Source organism: Brachyhypopomus gauderio, unplaced genomic scaffold (assembly GCF_052324685.1).
Source record: "Brachyhypopomus gauderio isolate BG-103 unplaced genomic scaffold, BGAUD_0.2 sc69, whole genome shotgun sequence".
NCBI classification, from domain to species: domain Eukaryota; kingdom Metazoa; phylum Chordata; class Actinopteri; order Gymnotiformes; family Hypopomidae; genus Brachyhypopomus; species Brachyhypopomus gauderio.
Genome location: NW_027506890.1, coordinates 183,987 through 197,500, shown reverse-complemented (window position 1 = coordinate 197,500; position 13,514 = coordinate 183,987).

Here is a 13,514-nt window from a genome sequence, read left to right as displayed (position 1 = left end):
CTCACACACACTGCCCCCCCCTCCTCCACTCCCCTCACACTCCCCCATGCTTCCAACAGTTTACAACCCATGGGCTCTACCTCCTCCCCCTCTCTTTCACATGCACTTACAAAAACACAGGCCTCTGTAGCTTTCACACTGCCCTTGCCATACCTACCCATTTCTCTATGAGTAACCCAGATACAAACACACAAACTGACGTTTAGCTTCTGTTTTTGAAAACACACACACTCTCTCTCTCTCTCTCTCTCTCTCACACACACACACACACACCTACTTATAGGTTTAACATACACACTGCCCTAGCCATGTATACCCATTACTCTTTGACTAAAACACACACACACACACACACACACACACACACACACACACACACACACACACACACACACACACACACACACACACAGATATTTAACTTTTTTCTCCATACACATTCACACACAGGACTACAATTATGCTTCATATACACAGTTCTCTAGCCATTTCCAACACACTAACTGATGTTTAGCTTATTTTTGTCATCCAAAGACACACTAAGATAATCTCAGCAAGTGATTTAGATCTATTGTCTGAATTGTTTTGCCATTACAATGTTTTGTGACCTTTTGGGCCTTGGTGACTCATAAGCCAGTTAAATGGACACTGATACTTCAGAGCACGCTACATGTATTCAAATCCAAGGTTAATTATTTACTCTAAACAATGCTCATATCCTATATGGCCCATGGGCCCCTGCATATCTTCTTGAGATTCAAGACAATTGACAATGGGTGACTTTATTTGCTTAATCTGATTAATGTCAGAACATACACTACCACACACACACACACACACACACACACACACACACACACACACACACACACACTTCTACCTAAATGTATGTATAGTTTGTATGCATATTTATAGTATATGTATAGTATATGTCAGTCGTGCCAGCAATGTCAGTCGTATCAGTCATATCAGGCATGCCATGCCAGTCATGTCAGTTATATCAGTCATGTCAGTCATGCCAGTCATGTCAGTCGTGTTCTGCCAGTCATGTAAGTGGTGTCATGCCAATCATTTCAGTCCAGTCATATCAGTCATGTCAGTTCACATTCATACTTTGAATACACGGACAGTCATGTTATGCGTGCTAGGTGTGCAAGGAGTGAATTAACAAAGCATAGTCTCTGGCTCCCTCAATCTCTCTCCGTTGGTAATATACAGGCCCAATCATGTATAGACACAAGCAGGCCTTCCTATATTGTTCACATAGATGCAACCCTAGCCAGATGAGCTATTTCTGTGTCTCCTTTTCTGACACACGCAGATGTCAGTCATGTCAGTCCAGTCATGTCAGACATAAGTCATGTCAGTCATATCAGTCATGTCATGCCAGTCATGTCACTCATATCAGTCATGTCATTACAGTCATGCTAGTCATGTCACTCATTCCAGTCATGCCAGTTGTCAGTCATATCAGTCATGTTATGTTTGTTCATCATGCCAGTGAAGTCATTCCATCATGCCAGTTATATCAGTTATGTCAGCATGTGATTTACTTCTGATCTGAATCATTTTGCCTATTTTTTGGACTTTTTTGCCTTTTCGTGTGTGAACCCGCAATTGCCGCTTGCGGCTATATTTAGGGTTCACACACACATAGTGTGGGAACCCTATTGTAATTGTTAGCGTTTTTCTTATTATTATTATTATTATTATTATTCTTTTTCCCATTTTGCTGTCTATAAATCATTCTGCAGCCTAAACCGTAAGGCCTAGACACACCAAACTTGCCAAACTTGTTCTCTAGGTCAAAAGGACCACACACACTTATAGGGACCCACATCGGCCTGATGGTGGCGCTATAGCACACTATGTGACTTTTTGGCCCATATCTCCCATACCATAAGTCATAGAAACAAAATTCCACTTCCTATGCATTCCTTGGCTCAATTCAATAGGACATTTCATATACAACTATGAAGCTCCGCCTACTTAGATTTTTTGCTAATTTGCATAATATGCAAAACCTACTTTTGCCTACTACTCCTTGGTTTTTCGTCTGATCACCACAGTCTTGGTATCAAACTACTCAGAAGAATCTCATTATCAAAACCCATCGCCAACATTGTGACATTTCCATACAGCCTGGCTGTCACATGTTAATCAATAGCTCTGAGGCGTGGCCAAATTTACTTCAGCAGCTATATCTCAGCAATGCTTTGACCAATCTTCATGAAAATATATCAGTTGTTAGGACACATGACTCAGAGGTCACAGGTCAAAGCAGGCCACGATTGTCCAATAGGGGGCGCTATAACATGGGAAAAACTGTTTCTCAGAAACCATTAGTCACATCAAACCAAAACTTTACAGGCATCATCATGGGGTCAAGTGGTATCAAGACACACAATGATGACCTCATCACTCAAAAAACATGGCCGCCATAAGCCAATTAATTTTAATTTTAATTAATTGGCCATTTGACCTACTTACCATAGGTACATACACATGAAACTGACATGGTATGTTCATGTACACACCCTCTAAGACATACCCATGTTGGAAGGGAATTGCACCACTAGGTGGCGCTATACTAGAAAATCCAGAATTTCTCCTACATATTTTCACTTATCAAGTAATGCTTGCACTCATATGATTGTATGCAGAATTCCTAGCAACTTTGTAATTACATGTGCTTTGCAAAAATGTACCACTTTTTCACTATTATCAAATATATATAACTTGCCATTTTCATACTAGTCCTAGCATTTTAACTCCATCACCTTAAATCACACTTTGTAATACTCAGCAGACTCTGAAATGCTAAGATTAGCGAAAAAATCCTAAGTTTTTGACAAATTAATATTTTTCATATGCATCACAATGCTACCATCATAACACATCAAATTCCCAGTTCAATAACTACGCCATAGTATGTCTGATTGTTATGGAAATTGAAATCCACATTCACATGACCATTGTGGTGCGATGTGTCAATTTTGAGCCAAATCCGTCCACAAACAGCTCTACAGTGAATATTTTCATTTTCCATACAAAGCAGTGGAGGGAGGCATACACAGCTGCTAAGCCACACACGCACGTGCCTTTCTCACACACTCTGCCCCCCCCTCCTCCACTCCCCTCACACTCCCCCTTGCTTCCAACACTTTACAACCCATGGGCTCTACCTCCCCCCCCTCTCTTTCACATGCACTTACAAAAACACAGGCCTCTGAAGCTTTCACACTGCCCTTGCCATACCTACCCATTTCGCTATGAGTAACCCAGATACAAACACACAAACTGACGTTTAGCTTCTGTTTTTGAAAACACACTCTCTCTCTCTCTCACACACACACACACACACACACACACACACACACACACACACACACCTACTTATAGGTTTACCATACACACTGCCCTAGCCATGTATACCCATTACTCTTTGACTAAAACACACACACACACACACACACACACACACACACACACACACACACACACACACACACACACACACTTCTACCTAAATGTATGTATAGTTTGTATGCATATTTATAGTATATGTATAGTATATGTCATTCATGCCAGCAATGTCAGTCGTATCAGTCATATCAGGCATGCCATGCCAGTCATTTCAGTCCAGTCATATCAGTCATATCAGTCATGTCAGTCATATAAGTCAAATAATCAAATCATTACAGTCATGCCAGTTATGTCAGTCATATCAGTCATGTTAGTCCACATTCATACTTTGAATACACGGACAGTCATGTTAGGCATGCAAGGTGTGCAAGGAGTGAATTAACAAAGCATAGTCTCTAAAACACACACACACACACACACACACACACACACACACACACTTCTACCTAAATGTATGTATAGTTTGTATGCATATTTATAGTATATGTATAGTATATGTCATTCATGCCAGCAATGTCAGTCGTATCAGTCATATCAGGCATGCCATGCCAGTCATTTCAGTCCAGTCATATCAGTCATATCAGTCATGTCAGTCATATAAGTCAAATAATCAAATCATTACAGTCATGCCAGTTATGTCAGTCATATCAGTCATGTTAGTCCACATTCATACTTTGAATACACGGACAGTCATGTTAGGCATGCAAGGTGTGCAAGGAGTGAATTAACAAAGCATAGTCTCTGGCTCCCTCAATCTCTCTCTGTCGGTAATATACAGGCCCAATTATGTATAGACACATGCAGGCCTTCCTATATTGTTCACATAGATGCAGCCCTAGCCAGATGTGCTATTTCTGTGTCTCCTTTTCTGACACAAGCAGATGTCAGTCATGTCAGTCCAGTCATGTCAGACATAAGTCGTGTCAGTCATATCAGTCATGTCATTACAGTCATGCTAGTCATGTCACTCATTCCAGTCATGCCAGTTGTCAGTCATATCAGTCATGTTATTTTTGTTCATCATGCCAGTGAAGTCATTCCAGTCATATCAGTTATGTCAGTCATGCCAGTCATGTCAGTCATGTTATGGCAGGCTTTGCAGACTACGTTCATACTTTGAATACACGGACAGTCATGTTAGGCGTGCAAGGTGTGCAAGGAGCCACTTATACCTGCTAAATATTTTTTAAATGGACAGCATCGATACATATAATATTCATATTTTTGAAGCTCTTTCATATTTTATCCAATTCTGACAAAAATGCACAAACCCATTCACAATCTCATCCTGAACAAATTTGCCATGTTTCATCCAAATCCAAAGTCTCTTTCACACTCTCACCCACATTCCCCCTCCCATCTCTGTGCCCTAAGTAAACATTGCTTTGGCTACCTAGATCTCTCTGTGTTTCTCTCTCACACAAACACACACACACACACACCTATATACCTACATGTATGTATAGTTTCTATGTATGCTTATGTATGTATATGTATTAGTATATCTTGTCATAGTTTGAGTACATACACTACCACACACACGCACACACACACACACACACACACACACACACACACACACACACACACACAGATATTTAACATTTTTCTCCAGAAGCATCTTGTCGCGTGTCTTCCATGAATCTTGAGGGATGGTGGGTCAAGCCGAGCCGTACTTGAAGCGCGAAGGGCTCGAGGTGCGGATCGACTCTTGACCATTGCCATTGCCATGTTCAAATCAAAGATTATTTACTTTAAACAATGCTCATATCCTATATGTCCCGTGGGCCTCTGCATATCTTCATGAGATTCAAGACATTTAACATTGGGTGACTTTATTTATTTAATGTGATTAATGTCAGAACTTGAAATAAGAAAATTTATTAAAACATAAAATGTTTTCAATGTAAATAGTGGATTTTATTGCATTGTTTTTGAGACCACCTTTCTGCAATTATTCAAGAACAATCTCCATTAGATTAATATAAATCTTCCTTTAATAATGAGCTGGAGTGCCCTATACTGAGTCACAGCAATTAAAATCTATGTCATCTGTCAATACAATATAAAGTTTTCAATATGTGGTGAAGTGAACACACAAGCTATTCAACATCACATGTGAGTTAACACTGTGATGATACATAGAGTTTCAGAATGGATATTAATAGATGTAATAATTAAGTAACATTTGTAGCAGTAAATTCTTCTGTCTTTGAATGGAGCACTTCAAGGTAGTTGAGGTCAGGGCCACAGGATTCTTAGGGAGAGCAGTCTTCTTAGGGTGTGGATGTTGATGGTCATCTTAAATTAAGCAGAGATGAGAGAGCATACATCTCAGAACACCTCTGCCTGCTGACTCACATGGTTTGAGGACCTAGGCATTTATGCCATCAGCACTAGATGCATTTTGTGTGAACCAACTCTCCTGAAAGATATGAGGACATCAAACACAGACATGGTTATGTACAGCTATCATGGTAGGTTAACTGAATTGATAAATCTGTTTGTCTAGAAAATGAGCACAGAACATGTCAATCTTACCTAATAGTGTAGCAGATACACCTGGATTACAGTTCTGTCCATTTTGTAAACTGTGATTCAGTGTAAGAAAGTCTACATGTTTGATGTCATATCCTTGGTAGATGACAACTTATTACTGTAGCATAAAGGCTCTTGTGAATCAACTCTTCTGAAAGATACATCAGACAAGTACATCAAACACAGACATGGTTATGTACAGCTATCATGGTAGGTTAACTGAATTGATAAATCTGTTTGTCTAGAAAATGAGCACAGAACATGTCAATCTTACCTAATAGTGTAGCAGATACACGTGGATTACAGTTCTGTCCATTTTGTAAACTGTGATTCAGTGTAAGCCAGTCCACATGTTTGATGTCATATCCTTGGTAGATGACAACTTATTACTGTAGCATAAAGGCTCTTGTGAATCAACTCTTCTGAAAGATACATCAGACAAGTACATCAAACACAGACATGGTTATGTACAGCTATCATGGTAGGTTAACTGAATTGATAAATCTGTTTGTCTATAAAATGAGCGCAGAACATGTAAATCTTACCTGATAGTGCAGCAGATACACCTGAATCACAGATGTGTCCACATGTTTGATGTCATATCCTTGGTAGATGACAACTTGTTACTGTAGCTTAAAAGCTCTTGTGAGTCAACTCTCCTGAAAGATACATCAGACAAGTACATCAAACACAGACATGGCTAATGTGCAGCTGTCGTGGTAGATTAACTGCACTGACAAATCTGTTTGTCTAGAAAATGAACGCAGAACATGTCAATCTTACCTAATAGTGCAGCAGATACACCTGAATCACAGATCTGTCCATTCTGGTAAACTGTGATTCAGTGCAAGCAAGTCCACATGTTTGATATCATATCCTTGGTAGATGACTTGTTGCTGTAGCACAAGGCTCTTGGAAGATAACAAGTTCTTGCAGTAACATCATCTTAAATCCAGGATTTTTGGTTTAGCACAAGGCTCTTGGAAGATAACAAGTTTTTGCAGTAACATCATCTTAAATCCAGAATTTTTGGTTTAGCACAAGGCTCTTGGAAGATAACAAGTTCTTGCAGTAACATCATCTTAAATCCAGGATTTTTGGTTTGGCCATGATTAGATGTGAATTTCTCAGACAAGGTTGTCAATTCATAAGATGATGAGTCCTTACATACATGAAGTAATATCTCCTGCCATATCTGCTACCTGTTTGAAAATCTGATATGTGTCTTTGATATAGTCCATAAATGTGAGATGTGATCAATTCATTGACAGAATGTGCTACACCTGAATCACAGATCTGTCCATTCTGGTAAACTGTGATTCAGTGCAAGCAAGTCCACATGTTTGATATCATATCCTTGGTAGATGACTTGTTGCTGTAGCACAAGGCTCTTGGAAGATAACAAGTTCTTGCAGTAACATCATCTTAAATCCAGGATTTTTGGTTTAGCACAAGGCTCTTGGAAGATAACAAGTTTTTGCAGTAACATCATCTTAAATCCAGAATTTTTGGTTTAGCACAAGGCTCTTGGAAGATAACAAGTTCTTGCAGTAACATCATCTTAAATCCAGGATTTTTGGTTTGGCCATGATTAGATGTGAATTTCTCAGACAAGGTTGTCAATTCATAAGATGATGAGTCCTTACATACATGACATCTTCATCCATACATGCAGATAAAAACACATTAACAATAACAAATTAGTCATTTGACTATTACATTTAATCACAATTAATACATCATCAAACACTATGTACCTCTTTTTTATTCTAAGAAATACTTTCCTTTTATATATTTGCCCATATTATCAAATTATTCAATACACAAGGACTCGTATGATGCATTCTCATTTTTTTAATGACTACATAGCATCCTATGCATTAAAACATAATAAACTGCTAATTTATCCAGCCTGCCAACTTTTCAATACTAATATTACCAAACACATTACTACCATATACTTGAACTACATTCACTCCAATTAATTTTACTTGGAAATTATCCACTTATTTGTGCTCCTGCTCTCATAAAATAAATCAATTGCAATTTCAACATTTACATAGATATAAACCATTGACACACCTTAAACCTAAATTTGTTCCTACTAAAAATATTAACAATGGACACCATTGTTTGCCTAAACAGGTACAATAATCACTTGTTATTATGCTCATATTTCATGCAATCACCAAATTATTACATTAAATAATTGTTTTTCTTTGCACATATACATATGATAAATGCACTGCTTTTCTACCTGTACTCCCAGCATAAACACAACATACATTTTATAAGTCTGACTTTATAGCAACTCTTATCTAACACTAATCTAAACAATAAACACAAACACATCACTGGCAAACCTTTCTAAACATATAATAAAAACACAACAAAGCATCTGCTTATTCAATTTAAACAGCATATCCTATCTTTTCAAAAACTTTACAGTGAAATAAATGAAGTAATTGAAATCATACCTTATGCAATCAAAGCAAACAGTTGAAAATACTTCTACACGGTCACTTCTGCACTCTCAGCAACAAAATGATGTTCTCTCAAAGTTACACTCTGATTGTACTGGGTACTACAGAGAGGGGATACACCTCACCATCAAACAGACATTCACACCTAGAGAATCATGGGTGTCTGACGACTGGAGCCAGCTTGCAGGAGATGTTCACTTGCTAATTTACATCATAATGATCCTCACCAAGGGGACTACCACACTTATATTTTATTACATGGAACCAACAATCCTATAACCAGTACAATATTTTATAAATTCTACAACAGCCTACAAATACATGACTATCAATTTCTACAAAGATATCTGAAGTGATGGCTAGAGTCATTATTACTTGATTTATTGCATGAAAATGATGCTGAAGAATGATATCACTTCAAACGTCACTACTTTTCAAATGTAGTTTCAGAGAACTACACTGAAAATGAATGTACAGAATTGCAAGAACGTTATTTTAGCAGTAAAGGCCACCATTCCTTCTTTATACACATTCTACACAGTATAGATTAAGATTTTAAACTACAAGGGCAGAAGAAAGGTCATGGCAACTTTGACAATTGGCAATAAATTTCTATTTGTAATCTGCAGGTCAAATTCATTTCAGAAACAGTGTGAATTAAAAAAAAAAACACATCTTTGTGTCTTTTTTTAATTCACACTGTTTATAAAATAAAAGGCCACCATTCCTTGTTTATACACATTTTACACAGTATGGATAGATATTTTAAACTACAAGGGCAGAAGAAAGGCCATGGCAACTTTGACAATTTTAAACATCTTTATACATGTGTCTTTTTTAATTCACACTATTTCTAAAAGTAATTTGATCTGCAGATTACAAATAGAAATCTATTGCCAATTGTCAAAGTTGCCATGACCTTTCTTCTGCCCTAAGGTCTACGGGTCTGTAGGACCCATAAAAAAATCAGCTCAATAAAAATTATACAAATATATTTTTTCAAACTAAGATTCATTGGCCTTGGCTCATTTTCTGTGAGCAACATAAATCAGAAAATATTTGCAATGACCACCGCCCCATACACCCCCCTTCATATGTATATTAAATACAGGGTCTGCAGGTCCACTGGACCCTGGGCTAGTCAAAGTGGGCAATCAACATTGGGTTGGGTTGTTGACAGTCGTCACATTATCAAAGGATGGCAGAATAGAATGGTCTTCCTGCTCAACAAAAGAACCCCACTGCATGGCTGCTAATGTGATTAGGATACCACCACCTACCTGTTTGGCAGTCACTCATGCACAAGACATCAAGTCTACTTCGATCAAGAAAATCATCCTGCATTGCACCAATTTAGAAGGAAGCAGAGTTTTTGGAGAGAAGTGGATGGTTCTGGATGAAACTTATTTGGATGTTTATTTTGGAGTTCTTGCCAACGTTGACAATTGGCAATAGATTTTTATTTGTAATCTGCAGGTCAAATTCATTTTAAAAACAGTGTGAATTAAAAAAAGACACATATTTACAGATAAAGCTTCCCCTTTGGCCCTGAAAACACCAGCAACAATAAGAACTCCAAAATAAACATCCAAATAAGTTTCATCCAGAACCATCCACTTCTCTCCTAAAACTCTGCTTCCTTCTAAATTGGTGCAATGCAGGATGTAAATAATATTGTAAAAATAATTGTAAACAATAATAAATAATAATCTAATAAATCTAATAATATCTAAATAATAAATAAATTCTTATTGTTGCTGGTGTTTTCAGGGCCAGAGGGGAAGCTTTATCTTTAAAGATGTGTCTTTTTTAATTCACACTGTTTCTAAAATGAATTTGACCTGCAGATTACAAATAGAAATCTATTGCCAACAATAAGAATTTATTTATTATTTAGATATTATTAGATTTATTAGATTATTATTTATTATTGTTTACAATTATTTTTACAATATTATTTACATCCTGCATTGCACCAATTTAGAAGGAAGCAGAGTTTTAGGAGAGAAGTGGATGGTTCTGGATGAAACTTATTTGGATGTTTATTTTGGAGTTCTTATTGTTGCTGGTGTTTTCAGGGCCAAAGGGGAAGCTTTATCTGTAAATATGTGTCTTTTTTTAATTCACACTGTTTTTAAAATGAATTTGACCTGCAGATTACAAATAAAAATCTATTGCCAATTGTCAACGTTGGCAAGAACTCCAAAATAAACATCCAAATAAGTTTCATCCAGAACCATCCACTTCTCTCCAAAAACTCTGCTTCCTTCTAAATTGGTGCAATGCAGGATGATTTTCTTGATCGAAGTAGACTTGATGTCTTGTGCATGAGTGACTGCCAAACAGGTAGGTGGTGGTATCCTAATCACATTAGCAGCCATGCAGTGGGGTTCTTTTGTTGAGCAGGAAGACCATTCTATTCTGCCATCCTTTGATAATGTGACGACTGTCAACAACCCAACCCAATGTTGATTGCCCACTTTGACTAGCCCAGGGTCCAGTGGACCTGCAGACCCTGTATTTAATATACATATGAAGGGGGGTGTATGGGGCGGTGGTCATTGCAAATATTTTCTGATTTATGTTGCTCACAGAAAATGAGCCAAGGCCAATGAATCTTAGTTTGAAAAAATATATTTGTATAATTTTTATTGAGCTGATTTTTTTATGGGTCCTACAGACCCGTAGACCTTAGGGCAGAAGAAAGGTCATGGCAACTTTGACAATTGGCAATAGATTTCTATTTGTAATCTGCAGATCAAATTACTTTTAGAAATAGTGTGAATTAAAAAAGACACATGTATAAAGATGTTTAAAATTGTCAAAGTTGCCATGGCCTTTCTTCTGCCCTTGTAGTTTAAAATATCTATCCATACTGTGTAAAATGTGTATAAACAAGGAATGGTGGCCTTTTATTTTATAAACAGTGTGAATTAAAAAAAGACACAAAGATGTGTTTTTTTTTTTAATTCACACTGTTTCTGAAATGAATTTGACCTGCAGATTACAAATAGAAATTTATTGCCAATTGTCAAAGTTGCCATGACCTTTCTTCTGCCCTTGTAGTTTAAAATCTTAATCTATACTGTGTAGAATGTGTATAAAGAAGGAATGGTGGCCTTTACTGCTAAAATAACGTTCTTGCAATTCTGTACATTCATTTTCAGTGTAGTTCTCTGAAACTACATTTGAAAAGTAGTGACGTTTGAAGTGATATCATTCTTCAGCATCATTTTCATGCAATAAATCAAGTAATAATGACTCTAGCCATCACTTCAGATATCTTTGTAGAAATTGATAGTCATGTATTTGTAGGCTGTTGTAGAATTTATAAAATATTGTACTGGTTATAGGATTGTTGGTTCCATGTAATAAAATATAAGTGTGGTAGTCCCCTTGGTGAGGATCATTATGATGTAAATTAGCAAGTGAACATCTCCTGCAAGCTGGCTCCAGTCGTCAGACACCCATGATTCTCTAGGTGTGAATGTCTGTTTGATGGTGAGGTGTATCCCCTCTCTGTAGTACCCAGTACAATCAGAGTGTAACTTTGAGAGAACATCATTTTGTTGCTGAGAGTGCAGAAGTGACCGTGTAGAAGTATTTTCAACTGTTTGCTTTGATTGCATAAGGTATGATTTCAATTACTTCATTTATTTCACTGTAAAGTTTTTGAAAAGATAGGATATGCTGTTTAAATTGAATAAGCAGATGCTTTGTTGTGTTTTTATTATATGTTTAGAAAGGTTTGCCAGTGATGTGTTTGTGTTTATTGTTTAGATTAGTGTTAGATAAGAGTTGCTATAAAGTCAGACTTATAAAATGTATGTTGTGTTTATGCTGGGAGTACAGGTAGAAAAGCAGTGCATTTATCATATGTATATGTGCAAAGAAAAACAATTATTTAATGTAATAATTTGGTGATTGCATGAAATATGAGCATAATAACAAGTGATTATTGTACCTGTTTAGGCAAACAATGGTGTCCATTGTTAATATTTTTAGTAGGAACAAATTTAGGTTTAAGGTGTGTCAATGGTTTATATCTATGTAAATGTTGAAATTGCAATTAATTTATTTTATGAGAGCAGGAGCACAAATAAGTGGATAATTTCCAAGTAAAATTAATTGGAGTGAATGTAGTTCAAGTATATGGTAGTAATGTGTTTGGTAATATTAGTATTGAAAAGTTGGCAGGCTGGATAAATTAGCAGTTTATTATGTTTTAATGCATAGGATGCTATGTAGTCATTAAAAAAATGAGAATGCATCATACGAGTCCTTGTGTATTGAATAATTTGATAATATGGGCAAATATATAAAAGGAAAGTATTTCTTAGAATAAAAAAGAGGTACATAGTGTTTGATGATGATGATGTATTAATTGTGATTAAATGTAATAGTCAAATGACTAATTTGTTATTGTTAATGTGTTTTTATCTGCATGTATGGATGAAGATGGACGGAAGTAAAAAAGCTAAGGTGGCCGTAGAGGGATACATTCACCAGGTGTCAGAAATTGTTGAATCGCCTAGCAAACACAAATACTTTACAGGGGTCTTGCAAGAAGCGACAAAAAGTTCAAGAGTTGTTGTTTTTCCAATCGAGAAACACCAGTTGTTTGTCATGGCAGAGAAAAATAGGTAAGTGTGTCAGAATTGCATGCTAATGTACAGTTTTTATGTGTATAGAATGTAGTTATTGTAATTGTTGTCTGTATAAAGACTTTTGAAGACTTTGAAATAATGTTGAAATGTTGTTATTTGAAGTGACGACAAAAGGATGACTTCTTTGTCTAACATGAGTGGTTTTTTAATTTTTTATTTATTGTAGAAGTCCATTGAAAATGGAGAATGTGGAGTTCAGACCTTCCAGACAACAACAAGGAAAGATGGATATTGTTGCAGGTGGACAATCCAGATTTTCTGGATTGAGGGAGTTGGATTTTGTCTTTGATGAGAGCACATGTCCAGAAGATGTCCAGAAGAAAACTATTGCAGAGATCCTTGCAAATCCTGTGGAGTATCAGAAAGTGAGTAAGATGTATAATATTTGTGTTGTAATGTG